Raw genomic sequence first — 14,022 nt, forward strand, 5'->3', positions numbered from 1 at the left:
TGTAGAAACCAAAAAAGGTTTGGCCAATAGGCTTGGAGCCTCTTCGGATTGTGATGCGGCTAAAATTCTGACAGTCAATCTAGAAGCTATTGAACCAAGATGCAAAGTATAAGGTTCGCCATTGCCCCCACCAATTGCAAAAGTTTGCAAATAGTTATTTTTCATCAGTAAGTTAAAAACTTGAGCAAACACCACACCGCCTACAACATGAGTGTGCATGTCCTACAGATGTGGCAATGGTTAGAACACATTGGTGTGTGTGTGTGTGTGTGTGTGTGTGTATGTGTGTGTGTGTGTGTGAACCACATAGGCAGGAATGTTCTCTTCAGTCTAGGGGTGTGAACGTTTAAAGAAAGTTGGGATCCTTAACATTTTCTAGACGATAGGCTATAAAGGCCTGGGGAAAGTTGTGTAATTTAAATAAAACCAGAGAGGAAGAGGCATGCAAAACAAGACATTGCAAGATGCATATTACCAAGACATTGGCGCATGGTCCTGCCTGCCCCTCCTCTCCCTCCCTCCCTCAGGCTGTCCTGCCTGCCCCTCCTCTCCCTTCCTCCCTCAGGCTGTCCTGCCTGCCTCTCCTCTCCCTCCCGCTGGCCGGCCTGCCCCTCCTCTCCCTCCCTCCCTCAGGCTGTCCTGCCTGCCCCTCCTCTCCCTCCCTCCCTCCCTCAGGCTGTCCTGCCTGCCCCTCCTCTCCCTCCCTCCCTCCCTCAGGCTGTCCTGCCTGCCCCTCCTCTTCCTCCCTCCCTCCCTCAGGCTGTCCTGCCTGCCCCTCCTCTTCCTCCCTCCCTCCCTCAGGCTGTCCTGCCTGCCCCTCCTCTTCCTCCCTCCCTCCCTCAGGCTGTCCTGCCTGCCCCTCCTCTTCCTCCCTCCCTCCCTCAGGCTGTCCTGCCTGCCCCTCCTCTCCCTTCCTCCCTCAGGCTGTCCTGCCTGCCTCTCCTCTCCCTCCCGCTGGCCGGCCTGCCCCTCCTCTCCCTCCCTCCCTCAGGCTGTCCTGCCTGCCCCGCCTCTCCCTCCCTCCCTCCCTCAGGCTGTCCTGCCTGCCCCTCCTCTTCCTCCCTCCCTCCCTCAGGCTGTCCTGCCTGCCCCTCCTCTCCCTCCCTCCCTTCCTCGTGCTGGCCGGCCTGACCCTCCTCTCAAATCAATTTAAGGGGCTTTTATTGGCATGGGAAACACATGTTAACATTGCCAAGGCAAGTGAAGTAGACAATAAACAATAAAAATGAACAGTAAACATTACACACACAGAAGTTCCAAAATAATAAGACATTTCAAATCTCTCTCTCTCTTTATTGGCATGGGAAAATACGTTTACATTGCCAAAGCAAGTGAAAAACAAAAGTGAAATAAGCAATCAGAAATTAACAGTAAACACTACACACACACACACACAAAGGTTTCAAAAGGATAAAGACATCTCAAATGTTATATTATTAGCGATGTACAGTGTTGTAACCATGTGCGAATAGTTGTAGTATGAATGGCAAGGAGAAATAAATAAACAGATATATATGGGTTGTATTTACAATGTTGTTTGCGCTCCACTGGTTGCTTTTTTAGTGGCAACAGGTCACTGCGGAATTCTTGATTCTCCCCCTTCACCGGGTTACTGATGTTGCTGGGATACAGAGGTATCTTCGGGCCAGTCTTGCAAGCACAGGGTACTTACTCTTTATTGCTGAGCGAGTGGTTTTCTTTTTTTGTATCAATATTAAAATTACAGTAGGCTACTTGTATCGATGACCTTTTTCAGACAATGAAATGTGGCCCCTTGAAAGCATCTCGGCTACGACATGTTTGCTTGTCTGTTAGGGTAGGCTACACTACGTATTTTTTAAACACCAACAAGAAACCTTCTCTGGAGATACGAAACATTTTACTTGTCTGTAAAGGAATGCCGCTTCTGAAGTTCCATCACTAGGCGACCAGAACTGTCAATCAAATCATCTTGAGCTGCTGCGTGCAGCCTGCCTACCTGTGCACAGACCAACCTTCTCCTAAAAAAGTACTTTAAAGTTTGTTAAATACCGGGACTTACCAAGACATTTACACTGAACAAAAATATAAAACGCAATATGTAAAGTGTTGGACCCATGTTTCATGAGCTGAAATAAAATATCCCCGAAAATGAACCACATGCACAAAAAGCTTATTTCTCTCAAATTTGTTTACATCCCAGTTTGTGAGCATTTTAGCCTGTCAAGATAATCCATCCACCTAAACAGCATGATCATTACACAGGTGCACCTTGTGCTGGCGACAATAAAAGGCAACACTAAAATGTACACCATGCCACAGATGTCTCAAGTTTTGAGGGAGCGTGCATTTGACATGCTGACTGCAGGAATGTTCACAAGAGCTGTTGCCAGAGAATTCAATGTTAATTTCTCTACCATAAACCACCTCCAACCTCATTTTAGAGAATTTGTCAGTACGTCCAACCAGCCTCACAACCGTAGACCACGTGTAACCTGCGTTTATAAATGTTGCGTTTATATTTTTGTTCAGTATAGTAGAAAGAAAACACATCTAGCTGCCATACCATAAAAACGGCAGAAAAAAATACATCAGCACATCTATCAGCAATGTTTATTGTTGTCAGGGAAACTATCCAAGGCTTGCAGTTAACGTACGACGCCTCCTGGGGGCCATGTTGAAAGACGACCACATGAATTATTCCGTTAACAACAGCCGACAGGCTAACCCAAACTGCAGTGCCTAAAACTAGTTGATTCATCACCACGGGCATTTTCTGTAGATCATTTGGCTGCTCTAACAAGGCAGGAAAGACAACAGGAAAACAATGTTTACAGATTCCCCTCAATCATAAAACACCGTTGGTGACACCAATGAGCTAAGACTCAAGAACGGTCAAAAAAGTGAATAAACCTTTTTGCACGTTAGAACCTAAACCTGAGATGAATTTAGATGTTATGCTAACAAGGTGCTAACAACAACACTACAGTAAGTTAGCCAAAATTAGCTAGCTAGATAGCTTGCAGTCTTAGCATGTGTCACATGAGTTTCTAAGTTTGGGGAAGCAATGTTTTCACCGTGATCGTTCAATAAAAACTAACTTGTCTTGAATGCAACCATGTAACCTAGGCCAAAAAGGCGTCCTGGCTAAACGGGATCCAACTTCTGTCAAATTAACGTCAAAGTCATTTTTTGCACTTTAGCTTACCCCTAACTTAAATTCTACTAACTTGCTATGAAATGTCAAATATGAAGTTAATTTGACCAAAGCTGGATCCCTTCTATGACCATGGAAAAGTGAGACGCAAGTTGTACGATATGACGTCCCTATATCCTGGAGGACATTATTGTTACCATGTATTCATATAACAACCCAATGATAATCTGTTGAGAACTTCATTCATAAGAGGGAAAATGTCTGGACATAGAACAAAGGCTTCAATGGGGTAGGACAACCTGCTGTGTTGACTATTGGTTGTTCTTTATATGACACTAAAACACCTGAATGAATTAAACACAGCCAAACAACACTGAAGAGACCTGATGGTATAGCTGACCTGAGAAAGTGATTCTAACATCAGGTGGGCTTTTCATTTGTTATGTACTACTGTAGGTTCAACCAGCTGACCTCTATCAAGACACCCATGTTGACTGGATTCCCACTGTGAAGATGAGCAATGCTGCAGCAGCATCCGTTTCTACTGTGTCCTTTTCCAGATATAACTGAGGGATGTCTCCTCTCATACGAGATGTTTGTCATAGGCTGTGACAATCTGAACGATTCTGTTGTGCCATTTAGAGAGCACCTTCAGGTGTGTTAGTGCAGGGCTGGAACAGACGCCTGCACACCCAGCAGGGTTGGCCTGCTGGAATAGGACTATACAATGTGTGTAACTTTTAAACTGTATTTTTGTTCACAAAATGTGCTATCATAGGTACACAGAATCCATGGTATACAAGGATGTACCCTTATTCTCTTGTGACATTCATTGGGACCTCTTCATCTGCAGACAGGGTTTTACGGCTCTGTATCTGAGGACAGAAAACATCAAAGAAACAGGCTTCATTATACTGAAATTAGACAGCACTGAATATTATGTTGCTATACAGTATCTCTCTGTCCTCAGTTTTTCCTTGCTAGGGACTGGAACAGGAGAATAGGTTCATAATGTCCTCCCACAAAGGTAATGCACGTGCCCTATCCAGAGTAGCCTACTCTGCCTTCTCGGACAGCTGGAACAGCTGGCTAATCCGTTCATCCACTTCCATGGCTGTTAACTAGCTACCAAGCTACAAATTCATTTAGAGCTACAGTACAATGATAAATACATCAAGATAGGTAGCTAACTAGCTAATTACAGTAGGAAGTTAGCAAGCTGGTTATATTTAATTCACTTAGCTAGCTACATTATGTAAAGTTAGCTAACTGGTGAACATTACATTAGTAGCTTATTTGAGTAAGGCTGCACACTAGGTTTCTTACATTGAACATTTTCAAAATATATTTACTTACTTGAGTAGGTTCTCCCACTGCCTCCATTTTCTAGGTCCTGAGAAAAATGAAGTTTCCATTGGTTGCAAAAGGCAGCCAGCCACGTGGACGATTAGAGGACTTCCAACAGACTGAGTTTGGTCATCCAACATGGCGCCTGGTGCGGTTGCTAGGTGATTTGTGACGCAACTGCAAGCCCTCTATAAAGAACAGTCTATACCGGAGCGGAATTCTACTGTCTGATAAGGTACAGACGCTTCTAATTGTCTGAAAAGTTATCAATTGTTGCGGTCGACGTGTTGCTGTAGCTGTGTTCTATGTCTGTAAAACGTCGTGGTAGATAGAGCTTCATTGCCCAGCCCTAGAGGTCATAGATATCTAATAGGACCATTATTCTGCATTCTGAATTGAGGTGGAATTGTATGGGTTTTTTCTTACTGTTTTAACGGATTGATTTTAAAAAACAAACCGTTTAAACATTAAGCAAAATTGTCCATTTGTCACATCCCTACTTCAGACCAGGGCAGGGATAGTTTGACTATAGGGTGTCCTCCTGCTTTCCAGTGTTGTATACAAATATATGAACTTTCAAATCAGATGGTGGTGCTTGGATTATATACTAGTCTCTCTTTTGTGCCAGTAGGCAAGGCCTGAGTGGGAAGTGCTGTGGGTGTGCATGTGTGCGCGTAAAGGCATGCAGGCCTGGTCTTTGGATGGTGCTCATGTCTCCTGCTCTTATTTCAGAGGATTGGAAAACTCCCAGTCAGCACAGTGAGTCTGGAAGGGGATCAGTACAAACATCTCCAAGCCCTGCTATGGGAAGGCAAGTGGATGTATGTGTGTATGTGTGAGTGTGACAGGCAGCAACTGGTAGAATATGGTGCTTGTGTATGTTTTCAGTTTTCATATGTGTGAGAGTGAGAATAGAGAGTAATCAATTTGATACCGAGTCTCTGCACATCTTTTAGATGAGCCGCGGCATGGAAAATGTCTGCTGCGTAGAATTCCTCCTTAGTTTTGTGTGTGAATAGCTGCTATGTTCATTCATCTACCTGAAACACATCTTTATAACGTCTCACCGATCTTCGCATTGTGTTCTAGAAACCCTAGCCAAGGCAGCAGATTACTGAAAAAAATGTGTGGATGTTACATAAGATAGTAGGCTGGGTCTAACTCATTTTGGTGAAAGTAAGACAGGCCCGGTTCCAGTCTGAGGGCCCTATGCGTAATATTTCTGTCATGTGTGCTGTGTGTATTACAATACAATAAAATCAGACATGAGTGCGAGTGGCACAGCGGTGTAAGGCACTGCATTTCAGTGCTAGAGGTGTCACTACAGACCCTGGTTTGATCCCGGGCTGTATCACAACTGGCTGTGATTGAGAGTCCCTTAGAGCGGTGCACAATTGGCCCCAGCGTCGTCCAGGTTAGGGGAGGGTTTGGCTGGGGTAGGCAGTCAATGTAAAATAAGAATTTGTTCTTAAGTCACTTACCTAGCAACATAAAGGTGAAATAAAATAAATACAACACCCACCACCTACATAAAATGTGATTTTAAACTTGTTTTTTTCACCTCTTCAAACCTCTCTAAATGGCATTGTTAGGTTAGAGATCCAACCAAGCCACATTTAAAGTGTTTATAACAGTGTCAAACAAATATTCCCCGGGGGCCGCATTCGATCTTCAATGAGGTCCGGAGGCCTGCACTGAATATTCGTTACAACTACAAATACCTAGGTGTCTGGTTAGACTGTAAACTCTCCTTCCAGACTCACATTAAGCATCCCCAATCCAAAATTAAATTTAGAATTGGCGTCCTATAATGCAACAAAGCATCCTTCACTCATGCTGCCAAATATACCCTCGTAAAACTGACCATCTTACCGATCCTCGACTTCGGTGATGTCATCTATAAAATAGCATCCAACACTCTACTCAACAAACTGGATGCAGTCTATCACAGTGCCATCCGTTTTGTCACCAAAGCCCCATACACTAGCCACCATTGCGACCTGTACGCTCTCATTGGTTGGCCCTCGCTTCATACTCGTCGCCAAACCCACTGGCTACAGGTTATCTACAAGTCTCTGCTAGGTAAAGCCACTCCTTATCTCAGCTCACTGGTCACCATAGCAGCACCCACTCGTAGCATGCGCTCCAGTAGGTATATCTCACTGGTCACCCCCAAAGCCAATTCCTCCTTTGGTCGTCTTTCCTTCCAGTTCTCTGCTGCCAATGACTGGAACGAACTGCAAAAATCTCTGAAGCTGGAGACTCATATCTCCCTCACTAGCTTTAAGCACCAGCTGTCAGAGCAGCTCACAGATCACTGCACCTGTACATAGCCCATCTGTAAACAGCCCATCTATCTACCTACCTACCTCATCCCCATACTGTATTTATTTATTTATTTATCTTGCTCCTTTGCACCCCAGTATCTCTACTTGCACATTCGTCTTCTGCATATCTACCATTCCAGTGTTTAATTGCTATATTGTAATTACTTCGCCACCATGGCCTATTTATTGCCTTAACTTCCTTATCTTACCTCATTTGCACACACTGTATATAGACTTTTTGTTTTCTTTTGTTCTACTGTACTATTGGTTATGTTTTGTTTATTCCATGTGTAACTCTGTGTTGTTCTATGTGTCGAATTGCTATGCTTTATCTTGGCCAGGTCGCAGTTGCAAATGAGAACTTGTTCTCAACTGGCCAACCTGGTTAAATAAAGGTGAAATAAAATATATATATATATATATATATATATATATATATATATATATATATATATATATCCTCACGGTCAAAATTTGTAAAACAATACATTTTAAAAAGTCCTCTATTGTTTTGGTGCTTCCTGACTGTCTAGCTTTCATTTTGTGATTATTAGCAAGCTGGACATGGTCAAGAAACTGTGACTGTAGGTCCACCTAAAAATATAATATCTATTTTTTATTAGTCACTCAAACCACACCTTCCGGATTGGATCCCCTCGCATGTTGGACACCACTAGATTCTAATAAATGAAAAGCCCTTTTCAACCCACTCTGTATCCTGAGGACCACTATTCTCTCCTCTCAATTCTTACTGCTGTTCCCACACCACACTGGGAGTGACTGGCCCATCACTGCAGCCTGAGATTTGAGCGTGTGTGTGTGTGTCTGCGTGTGTGTGTGTGTGTCTGTGTGTGTGTGTGTGTGTCTGTGCGTGTGTGTGTGTGTGTGTGTGTGTCTGCGTGTGTGTGTCTGTGTCTGTGTGTGTGTGTGCGTGTGTGTGAGAACCACATAGGCAGGAATGTTCTCTTCAGTCTAGGGGTGTGAACGTAAGGTACATCACATACCGTATGCCAATCAGCCTGCATTACAGAGGCAGCTTCTAAAGTTCAATGTTGTTCACTATACTTATTTATAAAGGGTCCCTATCACTGCCCGCTGCACTAAGCACAGACATGTTGATGAAGTATAATATACAGGGGCAAACAAAGTATGACGTCTGTAAAACGACATTCTCTTCAGCTCATCTCTGCTCACCCTGTACCTGATTTAGAATAGTGAATCACCATGTACTAGACCTACACTCCATAGAATAACAGAGATAACGGAAGTAGCTCGATTCTCGGCTCTCCAAACAACCCATTTAAAACATCTGATGCACAGTATCTCTCAGCCAGTGGTCTGGTCCCACTTTTTTTAGTCATGTCAATTTTTCGTACCTTGAATCAGCATGGGGAATAATATAACGGTGTACGCACACAGTCTATAACATTTAGAAACAGCGGTAAATACTTCACAAAATCTTCACATAACACATTCATTTAGATAGCCACTCTGTGTGGGTGCTGGCAAACTTGCAAGCAGGCTAAGTAGCGCTAGGTATCAACTGGCAATCCAGTAGGGGCTTGATGCTAAAGTGAGCTTTGATTGATCAATAGCATTGTGATATCGTGGAGTATTTGCACAAAGTTCAGCTTTCCCCACCTTTGGTCCCGCCCTCTTCGTGCTCCCTCGCCCATGGTCATGGCTAGAAGTCATCCAGCTTTTGTCAAATTTGTCAAGATTTGACTTTTTGTAGCAGGTTAGGAGACCTTACACAGCAGGTTTGGATAATTAATGTAGCAGGTTAGGATAATTAGGTTAAGGTTAGAAAAAGGGTTAGGGTTTGCTAAAATGCAAAAAAACAACACTTTTAATGTTATTTTGACAAAAGCTGGATCCCTTCTAGCCATGACCCTCGCCCATGCTATTGCCCAACTGCCTACTTCACTTCCCTCCATTGAAAATGAAAGGGTCTCCATTTGTTTTATGGCTCCCCAAAGTGTTATGTTGAAATACACTGTCAGTTTTGTCCCAATTTGGTTGAGTATAAAACAATTAGAATAGAGAAAGACATTAAAACAACTTTTCCTTAATTTAATGCCATCCTAGGGTCATGCACTACTCATAGCATATTTAGACTTTTATCATTCAGATACATGAAATACCGTCAAATACCTCTATAGCAACCTACTGTCAAAAACATTGAAAAATACTGTGACATGATATTTTGGCCATATCGCCCAGCCCATAATAGGGCAACAAGACAGGAATCAGGAAGATTGAGATATGATGTTCCCAACAATTGAGAATAGATCAGACTAGGGATGTCACCGACTAAAAATAATCTGAGTCAACCAAGAGTCGTGTGTTCTTTCAACCAATCGATTGGTTGAACGTGTATTTTTCCATATTTAGACACAACCTGTTTGAATAAAATCAACTGTGTGTTGAGCATGTCTGATGCTTTAAAAAGAAACAATCCTATAAATCACAATGGCTACTCATGGCCTGTCTGCAAGGGACTTGAAACATTGTATCAACTATTGTATTAGCCTGGGTGTTTAAAGGCAAAGAAAAAATGACTTTGAGAAGCGCCACAGTGATGGTGAATGAAGACAATCAGAAATAGTATCAGATCCCCAAATGGGGACATTTATATGCCTACATTTGCACGCAGGTCAGGTAGACCAGTCCAACTTCAATATGTGTAATCAAGTGCGTGTCCTTACTCAACATTGACTGGAGCGCTCCAAACAAAAGACAATGACTCAATTGAGAACTCGTAAATGGAATAAAATAAAGCAAAACTTGTTTCTCACAAGTGTAACCTAGGCTGTGTGCTCTGCAAACCACTTGTCCTCTCCTACAATGACAACGGTGAAACTGTAATAATAACATTTTGAATGCATTAACAGAAATGAGCATAACCAAACAAACATTGTAGATTAGCAATTATGGGAATTAACGGTAAATGGTGTGCCATCCCTGCAACCTCCCAACTGATTAGTCCACTCAGACAGGCGTGAATCAGACAGGTGTTTCACATGCCATATATATATATATATATACACAGGTTAAGTCTGAAGTTTACATACACTTAGGGTGGAGTCATTAAAACTAGTTTTTCAACCACTCCACAAATTTCTTGTTAGCGTTAACCTGACAGGTTAACAAACTATAGTTTTGGCAAGTCGGTTAGGACATCTACTTTGTGCATGACGCAAGTAATTTTTCCAACAACTGTTTCCAGACAGATTATTCCACTTATAATTCACTGTATCACAATTCCAGTGGGTCAGACGTTCACGTACACAAAGTTGACTGTGCCTTTAAACAGCTTGGAAAATTCCAGAAAATGATGACATGGCTTTAGAAGCTTCTGATAGGCTAATTGACATCATTTGAGTCAATTGGAGGTGTACCTGTGGATGTATTTCAAGGCCTACTTTCAAACAGTGCCTCTTTGCTTGACATCATGGGAAAATCTAAAGAAATCAGACAAAAATTGCAGACCTCCACAAGTCTGGTTCATTCTTGGGAGCAAAAGGTACCACGCTCATCTGTACAAACAATAGTACGCAAGTATAAACACCATGGGACCACACAGCCGTCATACCGCTCAGGAAGGAGACTTGTTCTGTCTCCTAGAGATGAACATACTTTGGTGCGAAAAGTGCAAATCAATCCCAGAACAACAGCAAAGGACCTTGTGAAGATGCTGGAGGAAACAGGTACAAAAGTATCTATATCCACAGTAAAACGAGTTCTATATAAATCAAATCAAATTGATTTATATAGCCCTTTGTACATCAGCTGATATCTCAAAGTGCTGTACAGAAATCAAGCCTGTACAGAAATCAAGCCTAAAACCCCAAACAGCAAGCAATGCACGGTGGCTAGGGAAAACTCCCTAGAAAGGCCAAAACCTAGGAAGAAACCTAGAGAGGAACCAGGCTATGGGGGGTGGCCAGTCCTCTTCTGGCTGTGACGGGTGGAGATTATAACAGAACATGGCCAAGATGTTCAAATGTTCATAAATGACCAGCATGGTCAAATAATAATAATCACAGTAGTTGACGAGGGTGCAGCAAGTCACCTCAGGAGTAAATGTCAGTTGGCTTTTCATAGCTGATCATTAAGAGTATCTCTACCACTCCTGCTGTCTCTAGAGAGTTGAAAACAGCAGGTCTGGGACAGGTAGCACCTCCGGTGAACAGGTCAGGATTCCATAGCCACAGGCAGAACAGTTGAAACTGTTATAGACATAACCTGAAAGGCCGCTCAGCAAGGAAGAAGCCACTGCTCCAAAACTGCCATAAAAAAGCCAGACTGCGGTTTGCAACTGCACATGTGGACAAAGACTCTGATGAATATCCTCTGGTCTGATGAAACAAAAATAGAACTGGTTGACCATAATGACCATTGATATGTTTGGAAGAAAAAGGGGGAGGCTTGCAAGCCGAAGAACACCATCCCAACCGTGAAGCAAGGGGGTGGCAGCATCATGTTGTGGGGGTGCATTGCTGCAGGAGGGACTGGTGCACGTCACAAAATAGATGGTCTCATGAGGAAGGAAAATTATGTGGATATATTGAAGCAACATCTCAAGACATCAGTCAGGAAGTTAAAGCTTGGTCGCAAAAGGGGCTTCCAAATGGACAATGAGCCCAAGCATACTTCCAAAGTTGTGGCAAAATGGCTTAAGGACAACAAAGTCAAGGTACTGGAGTGGCCATCACAAACCCTGACCTCAATCCTATATACAATTTGTGGGCAGAACTGAAAAAGCGTGTGCGAGCAAGGAGGCCAACAAACCTTACTCAGTTTCACCAGCTCTGTCAGGAGGAATGGCCAAAATTCACCCAACTTATTGTGAGAAGCTTGTGGAAGGCTACCCGGAACGTTTCACCCAAGTTAAACAATTTAAAGGCAATACTACCAAATATTAATTGGTGTATGTAAACTTCTGACCCACTGGGAATGTAATGAAAGAAATAAAAGCTGAAATAAGTAATTTGCTCTACTATTATTCTGACATTTCACATTCTTCAAATAAAGTGGTGATCCTAACTGACCTAAGACAGGGAATTTTACTCTGATTAAATGTCAAGAATTGTGAAAAACTGAGTTTAAATGTATTTGGCTAAGGTGTATGTAAACTTCCGACTTCAACTGTATTTGCCGCTGCTCGACTAAAAACAATATTGACGACCAATAGCCTATCAACCAAACAATTGACCAGTCAACTAAATGTGGTCACCCATAGATCAGACAATAGACCATTGATCACTTTCCTGTTGTAGATGCGCCCACAACAGTGGGTTTTTGCACCCAAAAGGTTTATAAATAAAGGCCAGCGAATATTGTATTCATTCATAACAACCATTGAATAGCCTGTAGCCTGTTTAATGTAAATTCCTAAATTTTTTTGACTGAAATGGATTTAGTGGCCTATTGCATGGTTGGCATACATGTATAACAGCACATCTTTTTTTTAAAGATCCTATACCATCATCCAATTTCTAATTTAAAAAAGCCTTTGAGTGACCAATACATAGGCAAATTAGGGTTCAAAAATAGAATTATGACATGGATTTCAGTATGTATTGCATGCAATGGGTCACTCCATGCATTTCGAATGGTAATGCAGTTCTAGCTCAGTGCCATACTTCAGATTGGAGTTTTGAGTTATTGCAGGTTTACACTAGGGCTAGGCTATCATTCATTCACACACTGTCAACAGGAGTAGCAGCCCTGCGAAATCAATAGGGAACAAATGGAGCTATGAAGCATTGACGTCTGTCCTGAGAATCTTTAACTATTCAAGCATGCATAGTATACCGATATAATGATGCACTAAATAGTGTTTGAAAAGGGAATTCCAGAGGTGTGAACTTCTTACAACTTCTGAACTCCTTTGGAAACCGAAACACCTTAACCACCTCCATCAGAAGACATCTGCCACGCCGAAAACGACCAAATATTAACATCGCAGAAATGTGCACCGCACGTAATACATCGCTTCAGATAGCAGATCATTCAAAAATAATAAAATAACTAGTCCCCTTGAGGGTTTCCGCAAAAATAAAAACAGCTTTTATCAATAGGCTAATATTGAAACATAATAGAATAGAATTGCACACCGACAAATGTAGCAACACGATGATAATTATGTTGAATAGCGATTTGTCAAAACTTTTTGCCAGTTTCAGTGTGCGAGTTGCAGAGGACATCTCAAATGAAATCAAATACATTTTTATAATAGGCAGACAATTGAATGAATCATTTTATTCTATTAACACACTCACCTAACACAAAGATGTCAGCTGGAAAAATGCGCGAGGGGTATCGACTTCTTACGACTTGTTCATCTGACAGAACCAGGGAAAACACAAGTGGTCCGCCTTTTAACTCCACGAGTAGCCTACCCCCTCAACGGTCGATGTAAAGAAAAAAATCCAAGAATATCCCAATGTTCACTTTACCATACTTCAAGCTATGAGTAGGCACTACAGCGATTATTTTTGATTGATTCCTCTATTTGACCAAATTGACCCGTCCCTATCGTTAGATTATTTCGACTGGGATCAAGTGCGACAGAGGGATTCGGAAAGGGACAGTGTCCCTTTCACTGCTCCGGGCTCTTGCATCAGTCAAGCACATAAATACGCGCCCCCGTCCGGAAAATATTTACCAAACTCCTTACTGAAATCAAGAGGGTGAAATACATTTCCCACTGGGCACAGACGTCAATTCAACGTCTATTAGTAGCTTCAATTTGGTAGCTTCAATTTTATTTAATTGAAATGAAGTGGAAACGGTCGTGATTGGGAGTCCCATAGGGTGGCGCACAATTGGCCCATCCTCGTCCGGGTTTGGCCGGGGTAGGCCGTCATTGTAAATAATAATTTGTTCTTAACTGACTTGCCCAGTTAAATAAAGGTTCAATAAAATAAATAAATATGGAAGTGATTAACAAGCAGGTTGTTTTGTAAATGTGAAATGTTATGTTAATGCCTATGAATTGAATGTTAGCCTTTCAATTGCATCCTAAGTTCCTGTCATCAGACTCAATTCAAGCTGCTGTGGAAGAGTCAAGAGAACATTTATTTTACATTTTTAGTGCAAGCTTCTATTTGCCTCGATCTGATTAGGCTATTCGCAATTAACAGATTTTTTTATTGAACCTTTATTTCACTAGGCAAGTCAGTAAACTTAAGGATCCAACCCTTT

The 14,022-nt window shown here is 42.2% G+C and overlaps 1 protein-coding gene across 2 annotated transcripts in view; it reads right to left on the reverse strand.

The window, feature by feature from the left end:
• Positions 1–13,458, reverse strand: part of LOC100135988 (growth hormone receptor) — a 74,302-nt gene extending 60,844 nt beyond the window's left edge. Inside the window, exon 1 of one of the 2 annotated variants that reach the window (XM_021622098.2) lies at positions 13,098–13,458. The gene's annotated coding sequence lies outside the window, so the exon portion shown is untranslated. The remainder of the gene's footprint in view (positions 1–13,097) is intronic. The other variant, XM_021622097.2, reaches the window with a different exon arrangement.
• Positions 13,459–14,022: the final 564 nt, after the last annotated feature.

This window comes from Oncorhynchus mykiss, chromosome 11, assembly GCF_013265735.2.
Source record: "Oncorhynchus mykiss isolate Arlee chromosome 11, USDA_OmykA_1.1, whole genome shotgun sequence".
Classification (NCBI taxonomy): domain Eukaryota; kingdom Metazoa; phylum Chordata; class Actinopteri; order Salmoniformes; family Salmonidae; genus Oncorhynchus; species Oncorhynchus mykiss.